Source organism: Myotis myotis, unplaced genomic scaffold (genome assembly GCF_014108235.1).
Source record: "Myotis myotis isolate mMyoMyo1 unplaced genomic scaffold, mMyoMyo1.p scaffold_m19_p_3, whole genome shotgun sequence".
NCBI classification, from domain to species: Eukaryota; Metazoa; Chordata; class Mammalia; order Chiroptera; family Vespertilionidae; genus Myotis; species Myotis myotis.
The window spans coordinates 69,633,504-69,649,533 of NW_023416335.1; the positions used below are offsets into that span (position 1 = coordinate 69,633,504).

Sequence of the window (16,030 nt, forward strand, 5' to 3'; positions counted from 1 at the left end):
CAGCCAGTCAGGAGTAATCTTACCAAATTTAGCAACCAACTATTTACATATCCAAAGATAAACAAACCTATTTGATCTCCCAAACCAGAAATTTGAAAGTTTTTGTTAAATCCTCATTGAACAAAGGAGAGAGAGTGATGATTCAAACCTAGCCAGCCTTGACAATCTTAATCCCAAACACTGAGCTATTTCCCCAGTCCGAAACTGAATAGCAAGCATCTGTTCGTCAAACACCTAAAAATCAAGCTCTTGTATCATTATGCACATAGAAAGGTTAAGTGTTCATTAATTAAAAACAAGTAGTCATTAAATATCCACACTATTTCCCCCAGCTCAGCAGCCCTTACTACAATCCCAAATATGCAATCTGTGTCACATAGTGACAGGCTAGATTCTATTTATATATAGTATATATGTATATATACACACCCATATTTAAGTGTATATATGCACACCTACACACAGTACTAGGTACAAATGGCAATAGTCCCTGCAAAAATTCATTTTCAGTTGAGGCTATGGCTCCTGTGCCTTTGGGTGGTTTTAGACTTTAAAACTGAAAAATACTACTAAAATCTCACAACCTTAAGACGAAATTTGATTGCTTGTTTAGTTTAGCTTCTCAGTCTAAAAATGGCTATAAGGTAAGTTTTTATTAAAAAAAAAAAAAAAAAGCAGCCAATTGAGTTCAATTTCTCTCTTCAATTTGGCCAGGCTATTTTGCAGAAGTTCCTCCTAACTAGACTAGAAAAATCTGTGGTACCTTTCAGTGGTTCTTGCCTGCTTTACTGTCCGTGTTCACGCTTCAAATTGTGTCAACATAGCCCGTACTTCCGGGGTCGGCTGCTTGGCAGCCTTAGCTGCCTCTGTGATAGCCTTGCGATACAGGCCCTTTCTCTATTAAAGCGTGACTGGAAGTTTTCTAAAAAGGGGGACAGTTGCGAAAGAGCAAGGAAAGATGTTGTTGGAGACCCGAACCTTGAAATACGGGCCTCCTGTCGAACTAGGAGGCTGTTATCTTTCCGACCCACAGTTATAGTAAGAATACGGGCTGGTCACCAAGGGAAGCCATGTCCCCTACACAGATGGTCCTGCCATCTGGTGTGATGCGTTTTTGGAAAAGACTTTAATTTTCAAGGAATTACTGAGCTTTTTCTTTTCCTTTGAAGAAGAGGATGCGGAGGAGGTGGAAGGTGCAGGCATACTGCCTGGAGGAAAATCAAAGCTTTCAGAAGAACTACACTCAGAGTTGGAGGATTTCAAATCATCTGTGCTATCAACGCTACACACTGAAGCACCGGGAGAGCCAGATTTCTTTTGCTTTAGGATCATGTACGCAGAGATATTTCTTTTGCTGCCCTTTTTTTTCCAGTGTCTGTGGTTCCTGCTCACCAGGCACAAGCACTTCATTTGTGTCCTGAACCTCACTGCTGGCCTCTTCAGGGCCTGTTGAGGGACTCTGATTTTCTGAAGGGGCCTCACCTGCTGAGCGGGTGGAGGTGCAAGGAGACTGGGGCTTGGGTGCCAGCTTGCCACTCCGCATTTTCTCAAGTCCCGTCTTCAGAGAAGAGTCATTTTCTTCATTCCTGTACCTTTGTGGTTTTAAACGAACCCGGGGTGGAAGGGAACCTGAGCCAGGATTCTGATATCGACGTGTGAAATGGACTTTTGAATGTGCATTTCTGGATGCAGAGGTTTCACGTCGCTTCTTTTGTGCCTTTTTGGCAATTTTCAACACTTCCCGAGCTTTTGCATGATCCATGTTCTTACTCTGGAGCGCATTTTTAGTACTTAACTGAGCTTCTGAGGTCTTCGCCTGAGCAGGGACTTTGACTACTCTACCTCTGCTGTGAGCAATATTTGAAACCTTCACCACAGCGTTTCTTTTCTGGCTTTCATGTTGCTTTTCCCCATCCACTTTATGGTTCCAAGGCGGAACGACACGACGAGTGCGTCCTCAATGATGTGGTCCAGCATGACCCGCACCTCCAAGCCGAGGATGAGCTGCGGGCTGGGGCAGAGGTAGCTCCTGGCGCTCCTCGGGAGCCGGGGCTGGTTGGGCAGCGGCGTGGGGGAAGGGGGAAGGGGGGAGGGTGTAATGAAATAGCTGGTATGAAAATTGTGGAACATGTATCTTAACTGCACAAATATTTGTTTCTTCAAGCTGTTTACTTAAAAATAGGCCATAAGTTTTGGATGTCTTTACCTACTAAGATAATGTTTCATTGTATCCAAAGAAATTACTTAATAGCAGAATGTTAGGGTTTTATTTGGTCCATATGCTCACCTTGGAATTATCAGATATTTTTAATTTTTGAAAATATAGAATGTATCTATGCATTTTGCATTTTGACAATCATTTTAACTTTTTAGAAAATAATGGCATTAATCACTTTTAATATGATCATTGAAATTTGGATTTACTCTTTTTATAGTGGATTTTCAAGTCCCTTGTCCATTTTATAGAGTTTATTTTTTATTGATTCATATACAGTTCTCTATATATTTTAGATGCTTATCATTCATTAATTATATGTGTTGGAAATACCATCCTACACATGGTGGCTTTCTCACTTCCACCTTTTGGCTTTTACACAATGCTGATACATTTTTATTCTCTTTTTGGTATCTTGTGATTATTTGAATTCTTAATTTTAATGTGCTGTTTTTATTAGTATTAAAGATTAGCATTCCTTTAAGATTGATATTTAAAAACTTTTTCATTATTGTGATTTCATCAAGATAGTTTCTTATATCTTTAACACCCTATGGTTTTTCCTTTGGATTGATCTATTCTTTGGGCTGAGTCAAGGAACACTTTTCATTTGTTAATATCCCCCCCACTGTGATTCATTAAAAGGTATATTATTTCCCCATTTTTCTGTCATTTTGTCATATATACTGGGTAGGGTAAAAGTAGGTTTACAGTTGTTCATGTGGAAAATAATTAATAAATAAAAATACAAGAATAAACTGTATTCCTATACTCCCAATTGTAAACCTACTTTTGCCTCACCCTGTATATGTGTGTGTGGGTCTGTTTCCGTGTGCACAAGATTGTTATTTTGATAACTTTATTTCTAACACTAAAATGGTCATATTTACAGAGCATGGCTTTATAGAAAGTCCCAATGTTCTCCCATTTTATTCTTTTATTTGTCAACAGTGTCTATTAAGTTGTGGGACAATTGGTCTTGCCTGCAATGCCAATTAGTGTAGAACACAAGGAGTTGGGAAAATTGAGGACATCTTTCTAAAGCTCTTTTGGGAGTCTCTTGTCTCCTGTGGTAGAAGTGTGGTTGATGTGAATTGAGAATTCTCACTTTAATTATGATGAAAGAAATGACCCTTTCTCAGTTGTGTGGTTATAGAAGCTGGATCGTGAGATACCCATACTCTGAGGCAGCACATTTCTATTACATACTCCTCTTCTTTCTCACTATTTTTTTTCCGTGTTTTGTCAAATATAGGGTAGTCATAAGCAATTCTTTGTTCTTCTTTCTTTTCATTTACCTCTTTTGGAAAATAAGCTATTTGAATTAAGTTCATTTTAATCCTAGTTCTCATTTAGACAAAGGAGTAAAGTTGCTATTAGTTTCTACACTAAGGACTCTTTTGTAAAACATGTTCTCTTAGATACTTTCAATCTGATATTTTTAAATTAATTTTTGCACATACATAAATTTCATAATGCTCTTTGCATATCTGTCCTACTGAAAAATAATAATATACATTTTTAAAAATAGGTTTATTATACATGAAACATTTGGACCAAATAATTTATGTGATTTCCTAATAATTGATAGCTTTATGAGAAAAAAAAATTGGTATATTTGTTCTCTTCAGTATGCCTTTTGATATTTTTATTATAGTTCACTTTACAGGAAAGCAAATAACAGTAACTAATGATAATGGTAGATTTATTTAGAATGAATGTGATTTAAATAGAACACTTCTTTTTTGAACAGTTTAAAGACATGTATAAGAAAATCCAGATATTATAGATTATTAAATGTGGTCAATTGAATTTAAATCTTTCAGAATCCAACTATTATTGATGTGAGTGTTATTATAATGTTTATGTTTTCCACATGTATTCAAAAATAGAATTTTTTTATTTCTTAAAGAATATAATGCATGCTAAAGTTGTTAAAATTGCTCATTTTGCAAAATGTTCTCTATATTTGGTTATAACCACAAACTTAATTGTTTCTGAAAAGAATATGTTCTACTTTGAAAATAAACCAAAACATACAAACTCAATATATATTTCTCATAACTAGAGATGTATCAAAATCATCCCTGGGACACCTACATTACTAAACACTATTATAAACATTTTATTATTAATGTTAGCTTTTATCTGCCTGAAATAGTCATCTTCTTGAATCATACTGTTCTCCTACATTGCATTTTTTTAAGTCCTGGACTGAACAGCAAAACCATTTCAACATATTTCATATTTTTACTTGCCTGTGCTCAAAATGTGTTCATTTCTAGTAAAGAAAACTATAAATAATATTTTGACTCTTTTATGAGGTTTTAAATCAACCATATGTAGAAAGCTGATAAGTAAAGGAACAGAATAAATTGCAAATCTATTATGTTCTTTTTTTTCTTTTTAGTATACAATTTCTGGTAGGTTGTTTGTGATGCATTATCTCCTGTGTCCAAACTGTCAAAATGGTGAGTAGAGATACACAGTATAGCTTCCACTGACTTTAACAGAAGTAGATGAGCAATTTTTGAGATGCCAGTTGTCTGGCTACACAGACAATACGATTAGCCAAAGTGGCTCATGATATGACAAATGAAGGAGATGAATTTCTCATTCTAATTCTGCTTATGTCAAGTGAATCTGCATGCACAGAATAGTCAAAAATGATAATATTTTTGGATTCACATTAGACCTTATTATGATTGTATTTTAAAAAAACATATGTATTTTATAGGCTCTATAAACAAAAGGCAATTAGTTAAGAAATAAAATATTATTTAAGGAGAATTCTGTGTCATCTTTTAGGTGGAAAATAATCTTCTTATGACCAGGAATTTATTCAAATTTTAAGAATAAATTCTTATAATACTAAATATAAACACTGTTAAACAGGTATATAAATCTGTCATTTAGTTAAATTACTATTGAGAATTTTATGTACTTAATGGTATATACTAATTTGTACTGTTTGTACTCATTGTGATACCATGGAATGTATATAAACTGGGGATTCAGTGTTTGGTACAGATCAACACTTCCAGCCTTATATTTGATGTATAGTATTGGAAAAGTTACTTATCTTTCCTGAATCTATTTTTTTTATTTGTTAGTGAAGAATAAAAATATCATCTATACTACAGACTTATGAAAGTTATTTATACAAAATTAAATTAGATGGTGAGACCAAAACACCTTGCACTTAATGGCAACAGTTGCTGAATATACTTGCTTTTTTGTTGTTGTTTTCCCCGCAATGTCTTAAGCATTGTGATACTTTTTTGCTCTTTTTCAAATCTCATACATATCTTTTTGAGTTTTAGAATCTATCAACTATATGTTATTAAACTATTATGGGGGAAATTAAAAATTAGAGAAGTTAAGTCACTTACTCAAAGAGCAACACTAATGTGGAATTCCTACTCTAGACATGTAATTAGGTCCTAGGAGACAGCAATTAAAAGAAATAGGAACAAAAAGGCTAACTTACACACATAACTTAGGAGAGAAAGTGTTTTAAATAAGTAATTAGAAAAAATGTTTGATATATTTTATAATTAGTATAATATGTATGAATCCAACTATTAAGAAATAGAGAGTGTGTCAAATCTCAGAGACAAGGAGCGGGTGTGTGGGTGGGAAGAGATCAACCAAAGAACTTGTATGCATATATGCATAACCCATGGACACAGACAATAGGGTGGTGAAGGCCTGGGGTGGTGAGGTTGGGGAGGAGCTATACAGGGTAAGTGGGGGATAAAAGGAGTCATATGTAATACTTTCAACAATAAAGATTTTTTTTAAGAAAAAAAATAGATTTAATCAATAAATAGCAATTTACATGTTTATTTTACAGAACTTGGACTTTAGAGATGGGTCACTTCAGGCCATGCAGTAATAGCACAGTGGCATTACTGTCTCATTTTCCCTCCATCTTCTCATTCCATTATTCATAGCATGAAGTACCCATCCTTAAGTTACCACCATATCTCAAAGTGTCTGCTATAGTTCCAACCATAGAATCCATGCTCTAAGCTGAAAGGAAAAGTATAAAAGGCAAAACTTTAAAAAAGTGAACTAATGGAACAGACAACAGAAAAGTCCAGGTACCTATTTTTCACTAAATAAACTCTCACAAATTTCAAGTAAATGATGCAAAATAAAATGCCATTTTTAGTCCAGTAATGTCATCATATTGAATACATCACTTTGTCCGTGAGTGTAATTTTCACTCTTTTAAAATTTTTTATCTCACATTATTCCAGGTAAACATTCCAGTGTATTAGTTTTCTATGGCTGCTGTCAAATATTACCACACACGTAGTGTGGCTTAAAACAACAAAAATTAATATATTATAGTTTAGAGGTTAGAAGCCTAAAAATGGGACATGTTTCATTCATAGGCATATTTCATTGCTAAAGCTCTAGGAAAGAACCCATTAGCTTTTCTTGTCTAGCTTCCAGACACTTTCTGCATTCTTTGACTTTATGGCCTCATTCTCCATCTTCAAAGCTAGCAGTATAGCATCTTCCTCTCCACTCACCCCCACTTCTGCTTGCCATCATAGTCCATCATCTGACTCTTCTCTCACTTTCATCCTTCAAGGGGCCTTGTGATAACATAGGGTCCATTTGGACATTCCAGGATTATCGCCTTTCTCACCAACCACATCTACAATGCTGTTGTTTTCCCCCCATCCATGTAAAACAGTATACTCACTGTTTGTGGGGATTAGGATGTGGACAGTTTGAGGGATGGACAATGAAAATAAAGTGAGCCAGGGAAACAGCTCCACGATATAAAGTTGTACAATTTAGGTCAGAACCATGCTATGCAGAAGAGTGTACAAGACTATAGTCCTGAAAAAGGTATTACACTATTCTTGAAAAAAATGCCTAGGCAAAGTAAATAAAAAATATATACGGAGATTAAAAGAGAGCCTAAATATTTAAGAATTTGATATTCTTGATATAGTACCTCTAGTAGAGAATCAAGGAATTTTGCAGTTAGTCTGAAATCCCTCTGGAAGGGCACATCTTTTTCAGGTGTGTGTGTTTTCCCACTGATGAATCTCTCAGAATAATTTTAAGCATAGAATGGGCTAAAATAAATACACTCAGAGTACTTTTGGAGCATAGCAATGCTGCAAGCAAAACAGCACATTTCATAGGGCACAAGTTTGTTTGTATTTTTTTAATTAAATCTTTATTGTTCAGATTATTACAGTTGTTCCTCTTTTTTGCCCCATTGCTCCCCTCCACCCGGTTCCCACCCACCCCCTGCCCTTACCACCTCCCCCACTGTCCTCATCCATAGGTGTACGATTTTTGTCTAGTCTCTTCCTGCACCCCCCCCCCCCCCCGCCCCGAGAATAGTCAGTCCACTCCTTTTCTATGCCCCTGGTTCTATTATAATCAACAGTTTATTCTGTTCATCAGATTATTTATTCACTTGATTTTTAGATTCACTTGTTGATAGATGTGTATTTGTTGTTCATAATTTGTATCTTTACCTTTTTCTTCTTCTTCCTCTTCTTAAAGGATACCTTCTAGCATTTCATATAATACTGGTTTGGTGGTGATGAACTCCTTTAGCTTTTTCTTATCTGTGAAGCTCTTTATCTGACCTTCAATTCTGAATGATAGCTTTGCTGGGTAAAGCAATCTTGGTTGTAGGATCTTGCTATTCATCATTTTGAATACTTCTTGTCACTCCCTTCTGGCCTGCATAGTTTCTGTTGAGACATCAGCTGACAGTCGTATGGGTACTCCCTTGTAGGTAACTGAGTTTCTTTCTCTTGCTGCTTTTAAGATTCTCTCTTTGTCTTTTGTTCTTGGCATTTTAATTATGATCTGTCTTGGTGTGGTCCTCTTTGGATTCCTTTTGTTTGGGGTTCTCTGCACTTCCTGGACTTGTAAGTCTATTTCTTTGACCAGGTAGGGGAAGTTTTCTGTCATTATTTCTTCAAATAGGTTTTCAATATCTTGCCCTCTCTCTTCTTCTGGTACCCCTATAATTCTGATGTTGGTACGCTTGAAGTTGTCCCAGAAGCTCCTTACACTATCTTCATATTTTTGGAATTGTTTTTCTTTTTTCTTTTTCGGTTGGGTGTTTTTTGCTTCTTTATATTTCAAATCTTTGACTTGATTCTTGCGATCCTCTAGTCTGCTGTTGGAACTCTGCATAATATCCTTTATTTTAGTCAGTGTATGCTTAATTTCTAGTTGGTCCTTTCTCATTACTTCAAGAGTCTCACTAGATTTCTTGAGGGTCTCTCTAAATTTATCGGTGGTTTCTAGAAAATTCTTGAAAAACCTTATAAGTGTGGCTTTGAACTCTATATCCAATAGTTTGCTTTCCTCCATTTCTGTCATTTTTGACCTGTTTCTTTGTCTCCGTATTTTTTATGCTTCCCTGTGTTGATAGAGTGGCTTTCTGTGCTAGGTGACCTATAGGGCCCAGTGGCTCAGCCTCCCCAATTACCTGAGGTGGACACTCTTGGTGCACCCCTTTGTGGGCTTTGTGCACAGTCTTATTGTAGTTAAGCCTTGATTGTTGTAAGTATCACTGGGAGGAATTGACCTCCAGGCCAATTGGCTGTGAGAATGAGCTGTGTCTGCAGTGGGAGAACTTCTGTGCTGGAGACACCCTTCTGGGGTAAGACTTGCTTCAGTGGGGCTTTGGTGCTCACTGAGTCTGCCCCCGAGTGTGTCCCTTATGGATCTGAGGAGTTGTAATCTGGATGGTCCCACTCTGACCACTGGGCACACTGGCTCTTGGATCTCTAAGGAGGTTCTAATTTAGCCTCTGCCTGAGGCTACCCAGCAGGAGCTATGGAGAGATCTGCAGATTCCTCTTCTTTGTTTGGGGTTTGGCGGTGCCCAGATGAGGCCCAGCTGTTGAAGCAATGCAAGCTGCTGTGGGGCCTTGGGCCTTCTTTTGGAAGTTCTGGGTCTTTCTGACCCAGATGCAGTTTGTTAGGTAATTTTCAGATTGCAAAGGGCCAGGCCTTTCGTATGCAAAAGCCTCTGTGCACAGCTTGGGTGGGGCCAGGTCTCATGGGATCAACAGGGCGGAGCAAGCAGCTATGGCTGCTCCTCAGTCCTACCCTTAGAGGCCCCGCTTCTCAGTGTCCAGGTAATCGCTGTAAGCACCTCTGAGAGAAAGCTGCCCTCAAGTTCCGCCTTTTGCCAGACAGTCCAGTTTCTCCCTGTATGAGTCTGGGTCCCCAGAGACTCGCCGGGAACTGGAGTTCAGAGCAGTCGGGAGCTTGTGACTCCCTCCTGTTTGAAAGAGACAGCCTTGTCCTCAATTGCCAGCCCTTTCCACGTGTGCCTCTGTACCTCTGCACTTTACTTCCACACCTCCTCTGAGTCTCAGTGTGCTTTTCTCTTTTCTTCTAGTTGTAGAATTTCCACTCAACCAGCCTTCCTGTGGTTCTGGATGATGTCCATTTTGTCTTTTAGTTGTATTTTGAAGTCCATAGGGCACAAGTTTTGAATTTGATGGGCTTATGGTGAAAGCACAGCTGACACATTCAATTAGCCATGTTACTTCAACAACTTACTACTTGTCCTCTCTGAGTTTACTTTTATCTTTCATCTCTGAATTGGAGGTAATAAAATATTTTCCTGCCCTAGCTGGTTTTTCTCAGTGGCTAGAGCATTGGCCTATAGATGGAAATGTTCCTTGTTCAATTCCCAAGGGTACCTGCCTTGATTACAGGTTCCTCCCCAGGCCAGACCCTGGTCAGGGCATGTGCAGGAGGCAACCAATCAATGTGTTTCTTTCTCTTCAATGTTTCTGTCTTTCCCTGTCTCTTCCACTCTAAAAATCAATAGAAAAATATCCTTGGGTGAGTATTAAAAAAAAAAAAGAAAGAAATAAAAAAAGTATTTTCTTCCATATATGATAGGAAGAATGAAGTTGACTTGATACATAGAGTCATTGAATAAATGTTAGTTGTCTTTATTATTAATGATATTCTGAATATTGTTATTCACTCAGTTCTTTTAACTTCACATACAAAGCTCCTTAAATAAGAAATAATAGGTAAAGAAAAATGAATTTCCATTTTTTTACTTTGAACACACCAGAAAATAATACACATCATAATTCTTTCATTCAAGATATTTTAACATTATTGATGTGTAACTTACATACAATAAACTGCATATTTAATGTCTCTAATTTGACTCATTTTGATTTATGTGTGAAATCATCACTGCAATCAAGAGAATGAAAATATCTGCCAAATAAACCCAGTAAACATTAATCTTAAACATATTATGCATAGCTAATAAAGTTATATATTTCCATAGGAGTGAGAGGGAGCACAATTCTGTCACCCATTTGCGGGATATATATAATTTTAAACTGGTAGTTTTTAAGAAATAAAAGACTAAAGATGAGTCTTTTACCTGTACCTTATCAGCTTAAAGGATTCAGATAGAAATATTTGCTTCAAGAAAAGGAGTTATCCCCTTAGCATAATATGAACTGAGTGTGGCAGACAGAGAGGAACCTAACAAAGCCTGTTTTTTGGACGCCCTTCTGTGTTCTACTGTTTCTAGGTGGCCCAGCAAGAATTTGTTTGGCAATGTTTGCGCCTTCTCACCTACTTGTTGAATTGCCTATAATCCCTTTGAAGTCCAAACCACCACCTCACTTTACTGTTTGGTCAATTTGCATATTACCCTTTCATTATATAGGATAATTGTTTACAACTGATAAAAAAAGACATATAAGAACAGAAAAAACTACTTAAGACAAAAAAGGATTGTAAAGCATAAAAGAAAATATTAGTAGACATATCTAAACTTTTTAAAAGATATATAAAATATATGAGGAAGGCATTAAAGTGATAAATTTATAGAAAAGCACTAAAATATCATATATTCTATTTAAAACAGTATAAAGTAAAGCATGTTTTGATTAAAAGAGCTTTACTGAATTATAGGGAAAGCCACTCAGACATCCTGCAAGGGGTCTCGGATTGTGAGAGGGTGCAGGCCAGGCTGAGGGATTCCCCGCCCCACCATTTCATGGACCGGGCCATGTGTGTGTATATATATATGCCTAAGCAACCGACCAAAACACTACCAGTCACTATGACACACACTGACTACCAGGGGGCAGACACTCAATGCAGGAGCTGCCCCCTGGTGGTCAGTGTGCTCTCACAGTGGGAGTGCTGTTCAGCTGAGACCCATCCTGGCAGCCCACCAGCCTGGTGGCAGCTACTCACTCCCTCAGTAGTCCTGCAGGTCTGGAGAATGGGCCAGGCACTGATGGACTAGTGCTGCTAGCACAATCCCGATAGCGCCACTGGCCTCCTGGAAGTCGGCCTCCAGCACTGCAGCCCCTTCCTCTCCCTAGACACTCCACGAGGAAGAAATAATATAAAAGAAGCCGCCAGGTGGCTCCTGACAACTGGCGCCAATGTCAGCGGGACCAATCTGGATCCTAGGCCTGCAAGGGCATCCCACCACCTGCCAGGAGGGCTGATAATGTCCCAGCTCCCCTACCCCCCTTGGCACCCCACCCATCCATGAATTCATGCACCAGGCCACTAATATATATATGTTTGCTTAAGCAACTTGAACTTTGATTTCTAGCCCCCAGAACTGTAAACACACAGAAACTTCATTTCTTTACTATGACCTTTTCACCTGTCTTTCCTTTTGATTCAAACTGGCCTCATCCAGCACCCTGACTCACCTGCCTCCTTTTCCTATCCACTCCCTTAATGGTTAATCCCTCAATACAATGAGATTCTGATCAGCGTCAAATAATCTTAGGAACAAAGCCTCAAGTCTATTGACCACAGAGACAGAGTTTCAATCAAGCTAGAGATAAAATCTAAAACTCAGTTGTGTTTCAGCTCCAGGCCAAAAAGTGGTAAAACCAGACAAAGGGGTTCCATGGCTGATTCAGAACCATAGGCACTGATCAACTGCTCCCTAGTGTGCTGACCAATCAGGTGAGACCACAACCCTGACCATAACCTTAACTCCTTCAGTCACCATGATTAATGATTTTTTCCCTATCTAACCCAGCCCCTGGAAGCCATTGGGAGCATTAGCTCACCTGTCTCCAGGAATGGGCCACCTCCTAAAATTAACCCTTACTTTCTCTGCTGCAAGCTCCTGTTCCTATCCTATTGGGCTTTGATGTGCACAGGTGAATGGACCCCCTTTTGTCTAGTAACAGAACTGTAACAAAATAAATTTCTGTTATTTAAGCCTTCTAGACTATAGTACTTTGTTTTGGAAGTCCTAGAAAATTAATACACTATCCTAGTTTTCATATAACATAATTGTCTATATTTAAAGTAAAAGCGATTCCATAAATTATTTGAACTAAAGAGAGTTCAAAATATTTGCACCATAAACAATAAGAAACAGCCTTTTAAACGAGGGTAAAAAAAAAATTAGAAAATGAATTGAACAACCTGATGCTATTCCAAAGGGTTAAAAAATGTTATCTATGACTAAATCTAGTAGAGTATTTGGAAGATGTTAATGTTAAAAATGTAAAAGTATAAAAGAGCAACTGAATGAATCCCAAGATATGGCAGACTCACAGAGTAGCATACTTGTTATCATAACAATAAATAATTTCCCAAATGATCCTACAAACTCAGATCCTACAAAGAAAAATTCTCAGAGTATATTTTTCAAGACTTTGAGAAGAACTAAGTTTTAAAAAGGAGAACATAATGGGCATATATCAAAATGTGTTTTAGATTATTGTAACTAAATCATATATGGTATTGCCAAGGATAGAAAATGGATATAATATAATGAATACACAGGGGATAAACTTGATATGACAGTAGTGGTTTTACAAATGCATAGCAAAAAGATGAATTCTTTAATAATTGGAATTGGGACAATTTATAAGGGTGTTTTCCTCTCTGTACCAGGTGAACCTTCACTATCAGTGAAGAAGATGAGTAAATCTGCATTACCATCTTACTCTTGTTTACTGTGCTTTTCCCGGTGACTTCCTGTAACTAACTCTCCAACCTCAACATTTTCTTCTGTCTTTAGCTAAAGGCAGCTTCCTCCATTTTGGGCAACTTACTAAGAGTTTCTGGGTCTCCCTTATTTAATATAATGGTAGGTATGCATGTTATTAAGCTTTAATTATTTGTTTTCCCTTACTAATCTTGTCTCATGTTAATTCATTAGTCCAGCCAAAAGAACTGAAGTGTAGACGATAAATCCTTCTTCTTGACAATGGCAGCTTTTATATATTCCAGGCAACTGCAAAGGACAATTTAGTGTTATCAATTCCACTTCAAGTTATATATTTAGAGAGATTCAATAGTAGTAAGAGAGAGTTTTGTTAAGTTTCAATTTATATTCTCTCACACTTGGGGAGGAGCAGGTACTTTTTGTGTGTACAAGGAAATGTGAAAAAGAATGGTCATTATAGTACTTACGTCTAAATTAAATGTTGGAAACAACTTATGGTAATTCATGTAATTACATCTTATTATATTCATATACTTGTGCATTATATTTACATTTAAATGAAGAACTAGAGGTACATGTATCTGTTGCCAGTAGAAATGGGGTCCTTTCACAGATTCGTGAGAAAAGTGACTCCATGACAAGTGGACCCCCACATAGGAGGTTGTGGCGCAGGGGTAAGATTTATTGAAATTTGATGAGATAAAAAAGGGCTGTCCTAGGTTCAGCTCCATCCTGCTGTGAAAGAAGTCCAGCCTTTTCTTCATCAGGCCCAGAAATCAAGCCAGTGTCCAGAAATTCTGCGCTATGCCAAGGCTTAGTCCAGGTTAGTCTCTGTCCCCATCCAGCTGCCTTAGTCTGTTCCTGGCTCTGCTTGGGCTGGCCTTGTGCCCAGGCCCATTTTTGACATCCAGGCTTGGAGTCTGTGCAGCTGCTGGACCCCAGGCAGCTGCTAGAACCACATGGCTGTTAAGGAGAGAGAATCTCCGAGCACACAGGCTAGAGAGACATACTGAGAGTTTTGTTAAGTTTCGATTATATTCTCTCACACTTGAGGAAGACCAGGTGTTTTTCAAATTAACCAATCTATTTCCCAATCCTTCCTAGGCTTGTGTTGGGTTTTTCCCTAACCCATTCATGATCATGCGGAGTTCTGTGTCCCTGAACCAATCTAATCCCTTTTCCAGGCTATGCTCTGCCCATTACGGGTGCTATCTCAGTTCCTAGTGCACATGTGCATACCTCTTTCTGCACCATCTTAGCTTCTACTGGGCGTGTGCCCAACGGAGGAATTTCCTCTTAATTGTTTTATCTTTCCCTAGATACTTTGGCTAATGACTGGCTGTGCGCCCCTGGGAAAGTGGAAAGCTGGTCAATTCTCCCTAAACAGGGGCAAGAGGAGTGTTAATCCCTTTGTCAGAGCAATGTTGTGATCCCCTGGAGAGTGTGTGAACCTGTATCTTCTTAGTGAAGCAGGTTTATTACCTGATTCAACGTCCTAGTAGACTAGGCTTTTTAATGTCTGCTTTGCTCCCTTCCTTTATTAATATCTAGCTACCTACACTAACATATCTACATATTCCAATTCAAAAACAAAATTTTGAGTGAATAAAAGCAAGTTTCAATATAATTATTACAATTTAGTTAGTGTAATTGATAAATATATAAAGACTGAAAATAGCAAATGGTGCATCATTGTGTAATATATATTTATATGGTAATATTCAAACGAATTATAAACTGTATGTTTAAGGATTAAGAGAGTGGCTACATCTATGGAAGAGAGGAAAAAAATATGATTAGAATAAAATACATACAGCAGGCTTGAACTTACGTTTAGAACTAACCTTATACCTGGGAGATAGGAGTCCTACTGGTTCCTGATCTGCAGAGTGCTCTACTCTGACACTCCTTTTTAAGAAATATTTTTATTGATTTCAGAGAGGAAGGGAGAAGGAGAGAGAGATAGAAAACATCAATGATGAGAAAGAATCATTGATCTGCTGCCTCCTGCACACCCCCTATTGGGTATGGAACCTGCAACCCAGACATGTGCCCTTGACCAGAATCAAAACCGGGACCCTTTAGTCCGCAGGCCTACGCACTATCCACTGAGCCAAACTGGCTAGGGCTACTCTGACACTCTTTTTTTAACACCTATCACCACATGACAGAAGATCAACAGTGATAAGCAAATATGACCCATCAGAACTTTTGCATGACCCCTCTTCATAGACCACATTCTGCAATTCCACAAATTTTTTGTGTGGATCACTTTCTTAGGCCAATCCTGAAGGAAAATTATCCTGCTGGCTGGTGTACCCCTGGGCTCAAAGAGTGACTAAACAGTGGTACTTGGAGGCGATTTGGCCAGATAACTGGACCTAAGTGCTCGGCCATCCACACACATGTCTACCAATCCTCATGCATACAGAAAGCCAAGTGGGAAAGGGAAAGAATAAAGGCCAATGGGCAGATTTCCATTTTTTCTCTATTCTCAAACAAGCCTGTATCAGAGAATTTATTCTGTAACAAACAGAATCTCGTACACTAGACTAATCAGGTTATCGGTGTGTGTTTATTGAATGAATAAATGGATAAATGAATGCGATGAGGAATCTGAATACAGTAAAACCTCAGTATAATGGACTAATTCAGGTGAGGGTGTGTCAATTAAAGCTGAAGGTCTGTTATACAATAAAATAAGGTTCCAAATGCATATGTTAAAAAATTGACAAATTAGTTAGCTTACTTGGTTTTACTTATGTAGACACATTTATGTAATTAAAATGAAGTATGTATGAAAAGTTTAATTTCACAGATAAGTTTTCCATA

General features: G+C 37.8%; 1 pseudogene; it reads right to left on the reverse strand.

Moving 5' to 3' along the window:
• Window positions 1-798: 798 nt before the first annotated feature.
• On the reverse strand, window positions 799-6,242 carry LOC118650442 (annotated as a pseudogene).
• Between the last annotated feature and the right edge of the window lie 9,788 nt (window positions 6,243-16,030).